We start from the raw sequence: 15,366 nt of genomic DNA, 5'->3' as shown, positions 1-15,366 counted from the left end.
ACCTTGTCTCAGGTATGTTTGAGAAGCTGACACGGGTCGCTGGGTAACCTCTCTTCCTGCCACAAGCAGGCATTGCAGAATTAAAGCAGCATCGGGCAGCAGTGATGGTGAGATAAGGCTGCTGATGTGTCACAAAAAGGAAGAGGAGGAGTCAGGAGGCCTGGAGGTTGGTCAGGGAGCACTGGGGAATTGGAAGTGCAGTGCATTTGGTGAGGTGCAAATGGAGTTTTGTCAGAGGTTTCCATCGTACTGGACCACTTTTAACTCAGGCCAACCAAGCATGGAGGAATGTGGAGTTGGGTTGGAGGCAGGCAGCTGCACTCTCTCAGGCTCAGCTGTGTTTTCTTAACACTTCCAGCACTTTCTCAGCACCCACAGCCATGCTCATCATTGCCTGTCTCATCAGCCAACATCACAACACTTTAGGTGGTGTGATGCAAAATGATATTGGCTGTTTGACTGACCTGCTAAAGGCAACTCCATAAAAAAAAGAGAAATGTGCATCCATTATTCACTGCAATTAGCAGGACATGCAAATGCTTAACAGAGTGAGCCAGCGAGTCAGTCAGTGGATCTGCAAAATTTCTCCTTTCGATTTTGATCGCGAGAGGTGAGAAGCAGCAAATCTGCTATTTCAGCCATTGTGGCATTTTTAACATAATATTTTGCAGTTATTAACCTCTGCGAAGGAGAAAATAGTTTTCATGTTGTTTGTCTGTTAGCAGGATTATGCAAAAAACTACTGAACCAATTTTCTTGAACCTTGGGGTATGGACCAAGGAATCAATTATTAATTTTTGAAGCAGATCCAATTGAGGAGGCGGAGCATTTTTTTTTTATTATTATTATTAGATATTTCATATATAATTTCATGGATTCCCATCAGTTTCTCAGGAATTAATACAGAGACCATCATGAGAGAGGAAAAAAAACACATATTCAAAATTCAACAATGTATTTAATTGTGCACAAATCCCTTTATATATCAGGATCTTATGCAAAAAGTGGGTACATTTATAAATCAAGTACCATAAAAGTTTACTCATTTTATTTGCTCACACCATCCTAAACATATATTGTATATGTATGCTCACAGAATATGTGGAAAAATAAACAGCGTCGCAAATTTTGAGGCCTATTCGTTATTTCACACTCATAAAACATAAGTGAGGGGAGCACTTTTCAAATCACTGTTCTTGTTCTGTGAAGGGCACTACAGCATCAACATTTTCCAATGTTTTTCATTTTCCTCAGATTTCTGTTTGTGGAACCTGTATTTAAAATACAGTGAGGAAAATAAGTATTTGAAAACCCTGCGATTTTGCAAGTTCTCCCACTTACAAATCATGGAGGGGTCTGAAATTTTCATCTTAGGTGCATGTCCACTGTGAGAGACATAATCTAAAAAAAAAAAAAATCCGGAAATCACAATGTATGATTTTTTAATAATTTATTTCATGTTCAGGTTCAGGTAACTTTATTTGTACCCGTAGGTAGATTTGGCTTGCAGCAAACAGAAAACAGAAAAAAGGCGTCCATGTTAGTCAACACAACAACAACAACAATAAAAAACACTAAAAATACTAACAAAGAACATACACAAAACAAGTTAACAAACACCACCAAGGACTCACAACCTTAAAACCACTAAAAAGATGGTCAGCTTAAAACTAGTGTGCAAAGGGCAAATAAATAAATAAGTATATAAATATCTAATTATAAGCATATGCAAACCTACTAAGATTTGTTCAGTTGCACAATTGCTGCTGGGACAAAACTACTCCTGTAGCGTTTTGTTCTACACCTTGGGACTCTAAACCTACGGCCAGAAGGTAGAAGCTGAAATCCATTAGCCAGGGGGTGGGAGTCATCAACTATAATGCAGTTGGTTATCCGCTGTAATTGTTTAGTGTACAGGGACTCTAAACTCAGCTGCGATTCACCAATCAACCGACTGGACCATTTAATGATCTGACTCTGTTCCTATCCTTCAATGTCAAACTGCCAAACCATGCCACCAAAGAAAAAGCTAAAACAGATTCAACAAAAGCCAATGTGAAAATACGACAGTTTCCTGAGACAGAACAAGCGCTGATGTCCCTTCCTACACACCGCCTCACAGTTTGCCTCAAACTTCAGCGAGTCATCAATAATAGTCCCAAGGTATTTATAAGTTTTCACAATTCCAACTGGTTGACCATTCATTGTTGTGTTGCCAGGTGTGCTAACATTCTTCCTAAAATCAATGACCATATCTTTAGTTTTAGATATATTAATCTGAAGATATGAGTCCTCACACCATTTAACAAAATGGTCAACTACAGGACCGTGGCTACTCTCGTTATCCCGCAGCAGACTGACAATCACTGTATCATCCACGTATTTTAAAATGAACCTGTTTTTAAAAGTGCTCTGACACATACTGGTATAGAGAATAAATAACAGAGGTGAGAGCACACACCCTTGTGGCGAGCCAGTAGAAGAACACACTGTGTTTGATAAAATCCCGTTCACTCTAACTTTCTGTGTTCTGTTTGATAAAAAGTCTAAAATCTAACCCACGAGATTATTACTTAATTTAAAATGTTCTAAAAGCCTTTGGGTTAAAATACAGGGTTGAATTGTATTAAAAGCTGAAGAGAAGTCAACAAATAAAAGCCGGTCATGACACCCGCTGCCCTCCAAATGCCTGAGAAGCAGATTAAGCAAAGTGAGTGTGGCGTCCTCCACTCCTCTATTAGGCCTGTAAGCAGATTGTAGTGGATCGAGTGCATGCATAGTATTTTTTAGCATTACCGACCGTACCAATTTCTCAAAGATCTTCATCAAAATTGATGTTAGAGCAACAGGCCTAAAATAATTCAAGGATGTAGGATTACTAGATTTAGGAACTGGGACCACAACAGCATCTTTCCACACTTTGGGGACATGCTGTGTTTCCAAGGACCAGTTAAAAATATAATAAAAAACTGGACTCAGCTCTTTTGCACAAGATTTAAGTAAATGGCCACAGATATTATCTGGACCATGACTCTTATTTACCTTTGTGCTAAGAAAAGCTTTTTCTATATCCCATTGGTGAAGGGAGAAGTGTTGAGAGTCACGGAGCCTGAGACCAAGTTCCTGAGTTTCCTTACTAAAATCAGATATGTTAAAACAATTAAAAAAACAATTAAGAGCATTAGCTAGTTCAATATGTGAGTTGAAGCCATTTAAAGTAATATTTGTGCTGCTTTCCATATTTTGGAGGCCTGCAATGGCCTTCATACTAGACCAAGCTGACCCAAGATTATGAGCAGCCATCCTCTTCTCCAACTCAGACTTATAGGTCTGTTTTGCTTTAAGAATCTCTATTTTAAGCTCTTTGGTAACTAAAAGAAGGTCCGAGTCTACTCCCTTTTTAAAGACCTCCTTCTTTTTCTTTATACAAGATTTCACTGATTTAGTGACCCATGGTCTATTATTAGGATAAATTTTAACTTTCTTACAGGGAACAATCATGTATCTACAAAAAGTGACATAAGAACATATAACATCAGTGAGTTCATCCAGGTTATCAGAGGACTGCTTAAACATGTCCCAGTCAGTACAGTGAAAACATTCCTGCAAACAATGCTCAGAATCAGCAGTCCAAACTTTAACCTCCTTGGTTTGTACTTTCTCCCTCTTTAAAACAGTCTTGTAGGTTGGCAGAAGATGCACACAATTATGATCTGCAAAACCCAACGGAGGAAGAGGGAGTGATTTTAAAGCACCTTTAATTGACCCATAACATAAATCCAAAGTCTTGCCATGCCTGGTTGGGCAGGTAACATATTGATAGAAGTTTGTTAGGGTTTTTTCCAAGGAGACTTGATTAAAATCTCCCAAAATAAAATTCGGGGCATCAGGTGAAATGGACTGCAATTTTTGAACAACATTAAAAACAGTACTGCACTCAACAAAAAATATAAACACAACACTTTTGGTTTTGCTCCCATTTTGTATGAGATGAACTGAAAGATCTAAAACTTTTTCCACATACACAATATCACCATTTCCCTCAAATATTGTTCACAAACCAGTCTAATCTGTGATAGTGAGCACTTCTCCTTTGCTGAGATAATCCATCCCACCTCACAGGTGTGCCATACCAAGATGCTGATTAGACACCATGATTAGTGCACAGGTGTGCCTTAGACTGCCCACAATAAAAGGCCACTCTGAAAGGTGCAGTTTTATCACACAGCACAATGCCATAGATGTCGCAAGATTTGAGGGAGCGTGCAATTGGCATGCTGACAGCAGGAATGTCAACCAGAGCTGTTGCTCGTGTATTGAATGTTCATTTCTCTACCATAAGCCGTCTCCAAAGGCGTTTCAGAGAATTTGGCAGTACATCCAACTAGCCTCACAACCGCAGACCACGTGTAACCACACCAGCCCAGGACCTCCACATCCAGCATGTTCACCTCCAAGATCGTCTGAGACCAGCCACTCGGACAGCTGCTGAAACAACCGGTTTGCATAACCAAAGAATTTCTGCACAAACTGTCAGAAACCGTCTCAGGGAAGCTCATCTGAATGCTCGTCGTCCTCATCGGGGTCTCGACCTGACTCCGGTTCGTCGCCGACTTCAGTGGGCAAATGCTCACATTCGCTGGCGTTTGGCAAGTTGGAGAGGTGTTCTCTTCAACTCTATGCGAGGGAGATGTGTTGCACTGCATGAGACAAATGGTGGTCACACCAGATACTGACTGGTATCCCCCCCAATAAAACAAAACTGCACCTTTCAGAGTGGCCTTTTATTGTGGACAGTCTAGGGCACACCTGTGCACTAATCATGGTGTCTAATCAGCATCTTGGTATGGCACACCTGTGAGGTGGGATGGATTATCTCAGCAAAGGAGAAGTGCTCACTATCACAGATTTAGACTGGTTTGTGAACAATATTTGAGGGAAATGGTGATATTGTGTATGTGAAAAAAGTTTTAGATCTTTGAGTTCATCTCATACAAAATGGGAGCAAAACCAAGAGTGTTGCATTTATATTTTTGTTGAGTGTAGAAGCACAGGCAGCATTTGCCTTTGGGTGAATGTATAGTACTGTTATAAAAAGTTGTGGGAATTCATGAGGCAGATAAAAAGGACGCAATGACACAGATAAAAGTTCAACATCTGGTGTGCAGATTTTCTCTCTGACAGTCACAGAGGTGCAGTATTGTTTGTTGACATACAAACATACCCCACCTCCTTGCGTTTTTCTCGTCACTTCAGTCTGACAATCAAGACGAAACAGAGCTCCAAAACCATCGATGAGCAGATCGGCGTCTCGGTCTTCCTCAGTAAGCCATGTCTCCGTAAAGGCCATGACACAAGTGTTCCTGAAGTCCTTTTGAAAGTGGACATTTCCTTGAAGTTCATCCACTTTATTCCTCAGGGACTGAACATTTCCCATAATCACGACAGGCAAGGGGATCCTGGTAAGCTGCTGTTTACGCACACACAGCCTCACACCACCTCGTCTCCCCCGCTTTCTCGTCTTCTTCTTTATCGAATCACCTTTGTTAAAAACCAGATAATTAAAATCCCTCAGAATAAATTCTGGTAATATAACATCCGTAACGCGGTTCAGACTGACACAGTTCAACTGCATTAACACATTGTATGTTACTGCTGCAAATAAGTATTTGAACACCTACTAACCAGCAAGAATTCTGGCTCACACAGACCTGTTAAATTTTCTTTAAGAATCCCTCTTATTCTGCACTCTTTACCTGTATTAATTGCACCTGTTTGAACTTGTTACCTGTATAAAAGACACCTGTTCACACACTCAATCAATCACACTCCAACCTGTCGACCATAACAAGACCAAAGAGCTGTCTAAGGACACCAGGGACAAAACTGTAGACCTGCACAAGGCTGGGATGGACTACAGGACAACAGGCAAGCAGCTTGGTAGCAGACAACAACTGTTATGATTATTTATTAGAAAGTGGAAGAAACACAAGATGACTGTCAATGTCCCTCAGTCTGGGATTCCATGCAAGATCTCACTTTGTGGGGTAAAGATGATTCTGAGAAAGCTCAGAACTACACAGGAGGACCTGGTCAATGACCTGAACAGAGCTGGGGCCACAGTCACAAAGATTACATTAGTAACACATGATGCTGTCATGGTTTAAAATCCTGCAGGGCAGCAAGGTCCCCCTGCTCAAGCCAGCACATTTCCAGGCCCGTTTGAAGTTCACCAGTGACCATCTGGATGATCCAGAGGAGGCATGGGAGAAGGTCATGTGGTCAGATGAGACCAGAATAGAGCTTTTTGGAATCAACTCCACTTACCATGTATAGAGGATGAGAACAACCCCAAGAAAACCATCCCAACCGTGAAGCATGGGGGTGGAAACATCATACTCTGGGGGTGCTCTACTGCAAAGGGGACAGGATGACTGCACTGTATTGAAGGGAGGATGGATGGGGTCATGTATTGTGAGATTTTGGCAAACAACCTCCTTCCCTCAGTAAGAGCATTAATTATGGGTCATGGCTGGGTCTTCCAGCATGACAATGACCCAAAACACACAGCCAGGGCAACTAAGGAGGGGCTCCGTAAGAAGCATTTCAAGGTCTTGGAGTGGCCTGGCCAGTCTCCAGACCTGAACTCAATAGAAAATCTTTGGAGGGAGCTGAAACTCCAAACCTGGAAGATTTTCAGAAGATCTGTATGGATGAGTGGACCAAAATCCCTGCTGCAGTGTGTGAAAACCTGGTGAAAAACTACAGGAAACGTTTGACCTCTGTAATTGCAAACAAAGGCCACTGTACCAAATATTAACATTGATTTTCACAGGTGTTCAAATACTTATTTGCAGCAGTAACATCCAAATAAATTATTAAAAAATCATACATTGTGATTTTCGGATTTTTTTTTTTTTTTTTTTTTTTTTTTTAGATTATGTCTCTCACAGTGGACATGCACCTAAGATGAAAATTTCAGACCCCTCCATGATTTCTAAGTGGGAGAACTTGCAAAATCGCAGGGTGTTCAAATACTTATTTTCCTCACTGTATGTACTAAAGTCTTGGTGGAACATGTGCTCTTGGTCAGTGTTGTATAAAGTACCAGAAAATCACAGTTAAGTAAAAGTACAGATAGCCATTAAAAAAATGACTTTGGTAGAAGTTCAAGTCACTGATTGAAATGCTACTCAAGTAAAAGTCTTAAAGTATTGAGTATTCATTGTACTTAAGTATGACAAGTAATGTACAACTAAATATACTCAAGTATTGAAAGTAAAAGTATAAGTAAATGTTAATAATTAAAAACGGACTGATTTTTTTTAATATAAAGTTTATCTAGGCTTGTAAATGACTGGTAGTATTAGTCAAAATACTGAAAATTGTGCACATCACACAAAAACAATTCAGAAACAAGGGTTCAAAACCTATACAAGAGTAGGCTACTCACTAGGTGTTCACAGGAAGCAGTTATTTATTTCTATATGTATTTATTATTTTCATTGTTACATGGTTTTATCTTTTCTGTTGTGTTTCGTTTCATTGGGTTCTTTTTGTCCCAACAGCCAGGGGCTGTGAGCATGGACCGGGCCGCTGGGCCACCCGCCCTCGACCGCCACCCAATCCTCTCTGCACCCGACCCCCATGGCCCCCTCTGCAGGTGGTGAACCCACAGGAGGGCGGGCCCACATTGCTCCTTCGGGCTGAGCCCGGCCGGGCCCCATGGGCTAAGGCCCGACCACCAGGCACTCATGCGCGAGCCCCAACCCCAGGCCTGGCTCCAGGGTGGGACCCCAGCTCTGCCATACAGGGCGATGTCTCGAAGAGATTCTGGCAAACCGTCCGACGCCTCAGGAGGTGGAAGCAGCTCTCCACTGGCACTGTTTACGGTGCGGGTGGGGAGCTGTTGACTCTGACTGGGGATGTTGTTGGGCGGTGGAAGGAGTACTTCGAGGATCTCCTCAATCCCATCGTCACGTCTTCTGAAGAGGAGGCAGACACCGGGGACCGAGAGGGGGATTCATCCTTTACCCAGGCAGAAGTCACCGAGGTGGTTGGAAAGCTCCTCGGTAGCAAGGCTCATGGGGTGGATGAAATCTGTCCTGAGTACCTTAAGTCTCTGGATGTTGTGGGACTGTCTTGGCTGACACGCCTCTGCAACATTGCGTGGCGATCGGGGACAGTGCCTCTGGATTGGCAGACCGGGGTGGTGGTCCCTCTGTTTAAGAAGGGGGACCGGAGGGTGTGTTCCAACTATAGGGGGATCACACTCCTCAGCCTCCCCGGTAACGTCTATTCCAGAGTACTGGAGAGGAGAATTCGACCGATGGTCGAAACTCGGATTCAGGAGGAGCAGTGTGGTTTTCGTCCTGGTCGCAGCACACTGGACCAGCTCTACACGCTCCATCGGGTGCTCGAGGGTTCATGGGAGTTCGCCCAAAGAGTCCACATGTGTTTTGTGGATCTGGAGAAGGCATTCAACTGTGTCCCTCGGGGCACCCTGTGGGGAGTGCTCCGGGAGTACGGGGTCCGGGGTCCTTTGCTAAGGGCTATCCGGTCCCTGTACGACCGCAGCAAGAGCTTGGTTTGCATTGCCGGTAGTAAGACAAACCTGTTTCCAGTGCATGTTGGCCTCCGCCAGGGCTGCCCTTTGTCACCAGTTCTGTTCATTATTTTTATGGACAGAATTTCTAGGTGCAGCCAGGGTGTAGAGGGGGTCTGGTTTGGGAACCACAGAATCTCATCTTTGCTGTTTGTGGACGATGTGGTTCTGTTGGCTTCATCAAAACAGGACCTTCAGCGTGCACTGGGGTGGTTTGCAGCTGAGTGTGAGGCGTCCGGGATGAAAATCAGCACCTCCAAATCCGAGGCCATGGTTCTCGACCGGAACAAGGTGCTTTGCCCTCTTCAGGTCGGTGGAGTGTCCTTGCCTCAAGTGGAGGAGTTTAAGTATCTCGGGGTCTTGTTCACGAGTGAGGGACGGATGGAGCGTGAGATCGATAGACGGATCGGTGCAGCATCTGCAGTGATGCGGTCGCTGTATCGGACCGTAGTGGTGAAGAGAGAGCTGAGTAGGGGGGCAAAGCTCGGGCTGGGCACTCCCTTAGAGATAGGGTGAGGAGCTCGGTCACTCGGGAGGAGCTCGGAGTCGAGCCGCTGCTCCTCCACGTCGAAAGGAGTCAGTTGAGGTGGCTCTGGCATATTTTCCGGATGCCCCCTGGACGCCTCGCTGGAGAGGTGTTCCGGGCACGTCCCATTGGGAGGAGGCCCCGGGGAAGACCCAGGACACGCTGGAAGGATTACATCTCTCGGCTGGCTTGGGAATGCCTTGGGGTTCCCCTGGAGGAGCTGGGGGAGGTGTGTGTGGATTGGGAGGTCTGGGCGGCTTTGCTTGAGCTGCTGCCCCCGCGACCCAACTCCGGATAAAGCGGAAGAAAATGGATGGATGGATGGATGGATGGGTTCTTTTTGTCTCTTTCTCTAAAATTGTACTGTAATATTATTAGTCTATTATTATGGACTATTATTGTCTATTATGCAGACTATTATTATTGTTGCTATAATATATGAATAAAATACATTTAAAAAAATTAGAATTTGACTCTTTTACGACAACGAACGCTGAGCCATTAATTATACAGAAAGCAAATCAACACAAACGTGCTGATGCGAACAGCTTAATCAAATCAAATCCTATCAATTTTATTTATATAGCGCCAAATCACAACAAACAGTTGCCCCAAGGTGATTTATATTGTAAGGCAAGGCCATACAATAATTACGGAAAAACCCCAACGGTCAAAACGACCCCCTGTGAGCAAGCACTTGGCAACAGTGGGAAGGAAAAACTCCCTTTTAACAGGAAGAAACCTCCAGCAGAACCAGGCTCAGGGAGGGACAGTCTTCTGCTGGGACTGGTTGGGGCTGAGGGAGAGAACCAGGAAAAAGACATGCTGTGGAGGGTAGCAGAGATCAATCACTAATGATTAAATGCAGAGTGGTGCATACAGAGCAAAAAGAGAAAGAAACACTCAGTGCATCATGGGAACCCCCCAGCAGTCTAAGTCTATAGCAGCATAACTAAGGGATGGTTCAGGGTCACCTGATCCAGCCCTAACTATAAGCTTTAGCAAAAAGGAAAGTTTTAAGCCTAATCTTAAAAGTAGAGAGGGTGTCTGTCTCCCTGATTTGGGAGCTGGTTCCACAGGAGAGGAGCCTGAAAGCTGAAGGCTCTGCCTCCCGTTCTACTCTTACAAACCCTAGGAACTACAAGTAAGCCTGCAGTCTGAGAGCGAAGCGCTCTATTGGGGTGATATGGTACTATGAGGCCCCTAAGATAAGATGGGACCTAATTATTCAAAACCTTATAAGTAAGAAGAAGAATTTTAAATTCTATTCTAGAATTAACAGGAAGCCAATGAAGAGAGGCCAATATGGGTGAGATATTCTCTCTCCTTCTAGTCCCTGTTAGCACTCTAGCTGCAGCATTTTGAATTAACTGAAGGCTTTTCAGGGAACTTTTAGGACAACCTGATAATAATGAATTACAATAGTCCAGCCTAGAGGAAATAAATGCATGAATTAGTTTTTCAGCATCACTCTGAGACAAGACCTTTCTAATTTTAGAGATATTGCACAAATGCAAAAAAGCAGTCCTACATATTTGTTTAATATGCGCATTGAATGACATATCCTGATCAAAAATGACTCCAAGATTTCTCACAGTATTACTAGAGGTCAGGGTAATGCCATCCAGAGTAAGGATCTGGTTAGACACCATGTTTCTAAGATTTGTGGGGCCAAGTACAATAACTTCAGTTTTATCTGAGTTTAAAAGCAGGCAATTAGAGGTCATCCATGTCTTTATGTCTGTAAGACAATCCTGCAGTTTAGTTAATTGGTGTGTGTCCTCTGGCTTCATGGATAGATAAAGCTGGGTATCATCTGCGTAACAATGAAAATTTAAGCAATGCCGTCTAATAATACTGCCTAAGGGAAACATGTATAAAGTGAATAAAATTGGTCCTAGCACAGAACCTTGTGGAACTCCATAATTAACCTTAGTCTGTGAAGAAGATTCCCCATTTACATGAACAAATTGTAATCTATTAGATAAATATTATTCAAACCACCGCAGCGAAGTGCCTTTAATACCTATGGCATGCTCTAATCTCTGTAATAAAATTTTATGGTCAACAGTATCAAAAGCAGCACTGAGGTCTAACAGGACAAGCACAGAGATGAGTCCACTGTCTGAGGCCATAAGAAGATCATTTGTAACCTTCACTAATGCTGTTTCTGTACTATGATGAATTCTAAAACCTGACTGAAACTCTTCAAATAGACAATTCCTCTGCAGATGATCAGTTAGCTGTTTTACAACTACCCTTTCAAGAATTTCTGAGAGAAAAGGAAGGTTGGAGATTGGCCTATAATTAGCTAAGATAGCTGGGTCAAGTGATGGCTTTTTAAGTAATGGTTTAATTACTGCCACCTTTAAAGCCTGTGGTACATAGCCAACTAATAAAGATAGATTGATCATATTTAAGATCGAAGCATTAATTAATGGTAGGGCTTCCTTGAGCAGCCTGGTAGGAATGGGGTCTAACAGACATGTTGATGGTTTGGAGGAAGTAACTAACGAAAATAACTCAGAACAATCGGAGAGAAAGTTAATGCTAATTTTAACATTGAAAACGCCATAGACATGCTGACACATTAGCACGTTCGGTCCCGTTTTTAAGTTATAAAATATACTCAACAAAAATATAAACGCAACACTTTTGGTTTTGCTCCCATTTTGTATGAGATGAACTCAAAGATCTAAAACTTTTTCCATATACACAATATCACCATTTCCCTCAAATATTGTTCACAAACCAGTCAAAATCTGTGATAGTGAGCACTTCTCCTTTGCTGAGATAATCCATCCCACCTCACAGGTGTGCCATACCAAGATGCTGATTAGACAGGCCACTCTGAAAGGTGCAGTTTTGTTTTATTGGGGGGGATACCAGTCAGTAACTGGTGTGACCACCATTTGCCTCATGCAGTGCAACATCTCCTTCGCATCATCCGTGAAGAGAACACCTCTCCAACGTGTCAAACGCCAGCGAATGTGAGCATTTGCCCACTCAAGTCGGTTACGACGACGAACTGGAGTCAGGTCAAGACCCCGATGAGGACGACGAGCATGCAGATGAGCTTCCCTGAGACGGTTTCTGACAGTTTGTACAGAAATTCTTTGGTTATGCAAACCGATTGTTCCAGCAGCTGTCCGAGTGGCTGGTCTCAGACGATCTTGGAGGTGAACATGCTGGATGTGGAGGTCCTGGGCTGGTGTGGTTACATGTGGTCTGCGGTTGTGAGGCTGGTTGGATGTACTGCCAAATTCTCTGAAACGCCTTTGGAGACGGCTTATGGTAGAGAAATGAACATTCATTACACGAGCAACGGCTCTGGTTGACATTCCTGCTTTCAGCATGCCAATTGCACTCTCCCTCAAATCTTGCAACATCTGTGGCATTGTGCTGTGTGATAAAACTGCACCTTTCAGAGTGGCCTTTTATTGTGGGCAGTCTAAGGCACACCTGTGCACTAATCATGGTGTCTAATCAGCATCTTGATATGGCACACCTGTGAGGTGGGATGGATTATCTCAGCAAAGGAGAAGTGCTCACTATCACAGATTTAGACTGGTTTGTGAACAATATTTGAGAGAAATGGTGATATTGTGTATGTGGAAAAAGTTTTAGATCTTTGAGTTCATCTCATACAAAATGGGAGCAAAACCAAAAGTGTTACGTTTATATTTTTGTTGAGAGTACATCTATCAAATGTTTCAGAAGACCATAACAGGTCGGTTTAACATAAAAATATTAAATATTACTCACAGACATATGCTCAAAATTAGGATAAAGTGAAATATAGCAATCAATCCACAAATCGTAGATCTAAGCACTGCTTCGACCTGGTTCAAAGCAAAGTCGCACTGCAGAAAAGTTGATTACAGACCCACTACAGGTCTGTAATCAATGTAGAGAAATTATCATTTTACTGACAAACACCCCCCCAAGTGCACAACTGCAAAAAAGCCTACCGGACATGCCTCATGACAAATCGGCCTGACTTCGTTGCAGTCACTAGTAATCAGTCGTGTCTCTGGTTGAAAACACAACTTTTTTCGTGTGTGTGTGTGTGTTTTTCTTGTAACGAGTAATGGCATGGCGCATAGAAAATGTATTGGAGTAGAAGTATGCAATTAAGGTCGGAAATGTAGTGAAGTAAAAGTGAAAGTAAGCGGAATTTAAAAAACTCAAGTAAAGTACAAAGTCTCCCAAAACGTACTTAAGTACAGTAGTGAAGTATTTTTACTTCGTTACTATACAGCACTGCTCTTGGTGCACTTCTAGCTCTTTTTACGTACTAATGTAAATAATGGTGGCACGGGGGACATGTCTGGGCTTGTTCAGACAGGCACACATGAAGCAGACATTTGGCTATCATAAGATTTATGAAGAATTGTGCTTATTTTAACCCTCTGGAGTCCCTCTGATGATGGCTGAAACTACTCGGTGTATCAGCTTTGTTCAAGATTGACAAAGTTGGATCAAGAACTAACTCTGATGCTTCAAAAAGTGCCCCAGGAACGTCTTTCTGAGGAATAGCCCCGTTAGACCCAACAAAGAGTCAAGTACTAACCTGTGTTAAAAAAAAGGCCTTAATGTGTTATTATCACTGCCTGGCTGCAGGCAGTTCCTCACTCTCCTCTCAAACTCTCTCATAATTGTGTTAAATAAATGACAAAAAAGGACATAAGTCCTGCTCACAGACTGATTTCCAGAGACAGGACATGTCCACAACTCCAGAGATCTCCACGTTTACTCACGGACAGCTGCACTCCTGCACGCAGTCAAAGGAAGAAAGATAAACTATAACAGAAATCAGAGCACAAGAACAAATATAAACTAGAAGAGAAATCAGAGTGCACAGTCTGGCTGCAGCCAAATTGCCTTCAGATCCTCCTCTGCGTTTTCACCTACTCTTTGTCCCCCTGCTGTGCGCACCTGACGCAGACATTCCTACATCATCATGATGCTGCATGACGTAACTTGAAGCAGGCCCGGTGTGAAAGGGGCTTTAGCACAGTACTCGTCCCATTTGTTACAAAAAAAACCCAACTGATTCTCCAGTGAAATCCCACCCCATCAATTCAGTCTGGGAATCCTACCCCCTTCTGTTCTTTTCCATGTGGGTTGTGGGAGGGAAGTTGAAGCCACGGTTCAAGCCATGAAACCCTCCACCTGTGCTGTTGACCCCTTCCCAACATCCCTAATTAAGGCAAACATTGCCATTCTCATTCAACTTATCACTACTATAATCAATAAATCTCTCCAATCCTGTCATGTTCCTCCCATCTTGAAATCTGCCATTATGAAACCCCTTCTTAAAAATTCCACCCGTGACCCACAAGATATGGCAAGTTACAGACCCATCTCCAATTTTCCCTTTCTGGCAAAAATTCTTGAAAAAAAACTGTTTTGGTACATATTTAAGATCATTTACATGAAAAAAGTATTCTGGAAAATTTCCAATCTGGTTTCCGTAGGGTTCATACTACAGAGACAGCACTGGTCCAAGTCACAAATGACCTGCTGGTTGCTTCTGGCCATGGGTTTTCTTCTGTCCTCATTCTGCTTGACCTGTCGACAACCTTCGACACGGCTGATTGTGCTATCCTGCTCCACCAATTAAAGCACCTTATACGGCTCACTGGCATTGCCCTGGATTAGTTTTGATCTTATCTGTTGGAAAGATCGGAATTAGTCTCCATTGGGCATGCCAGATCATTGAACCATCCTGTCTCTTGTGGGGTGCCTCAGGGATCAGTCCTGGGACCCCTTCTATTTAATCTGTAAATTGTGCCACTTGGATGAATCACACCAGTTATGGGGTCTCATTCCACTGCTATGCTGACGATACTCAGTTGTATCTGAGGCTGGGTGGCAGTGTGTCTGAGACTTCATCTGCTTTTACTCAATCTCCAACACCCTGTTTCCCTTCCTTCTCTAGCTACCCCTGTCACAGCCTGCCTGGAGGAGATTAAGACTTGGATGCAGCAAAATTTACTCCATCTTAACAGTTCAAAAACTGAAGCAATCCAAATTGGCACTGTCCATCAAATTCAACAATACAAAATCCTCAGCATTGCCTTTACTGGTCAAAATATCGCTTCTTCCACTACAGTCACCAAACTTGGTGTCATTTTTGATCCACAACTCACTTTTGAATCTCATATAAAACACATTTGTAAAACCTCCTTTTTTTCACCTTCGTAATATAGCTAAACTTAGGCCCGCACTC

General features: G+C 42.9%; 1 protein-coding gene and 1 long non-coding RNA gene across 7 annotated transcripts in view; one reads left to right on the top strand and one right to left on the bottom strand.

The window, feature by feature from the left end:
- Positions 1-15,366, bottom strand: part of cadm1a (cell adhesion molecule 1a) — a 1,471,967-nt gene that overhangs the window by 796,555 nt on the left and 660,046 nt on the right. The gene's annotated exons all lie outside the window — the stretch shown is intronic.
- Positions 1-15,366, top strand: part of LOC117516939 — a 777,663-nt gene that overhangs the window by 159,497 nt on the left and 602,800 nt on the right. The gene's annotated exons all lie outside the window — the stretch shown is intronic.

This window comes from Thalassophryne amazonica, chromosome 9 (assembly GCF_902500255.1).
Source record: "Thalassophryne amazonica chromosome 9, fThaAma1.1, whole genome shotgun sequence".
NCBI classification, from domain to species: Eukaryota; Metazoa; Chordata; class Actinopteri; order Batrachoidiformes; family Batrachoididae; genus Thalassophryne; species Thalassophryne amazonica.
Note: the sequence above shows the minus strand (reverse complement) of the source record. Positions and strands in the feature narration are given on the sequence as shown.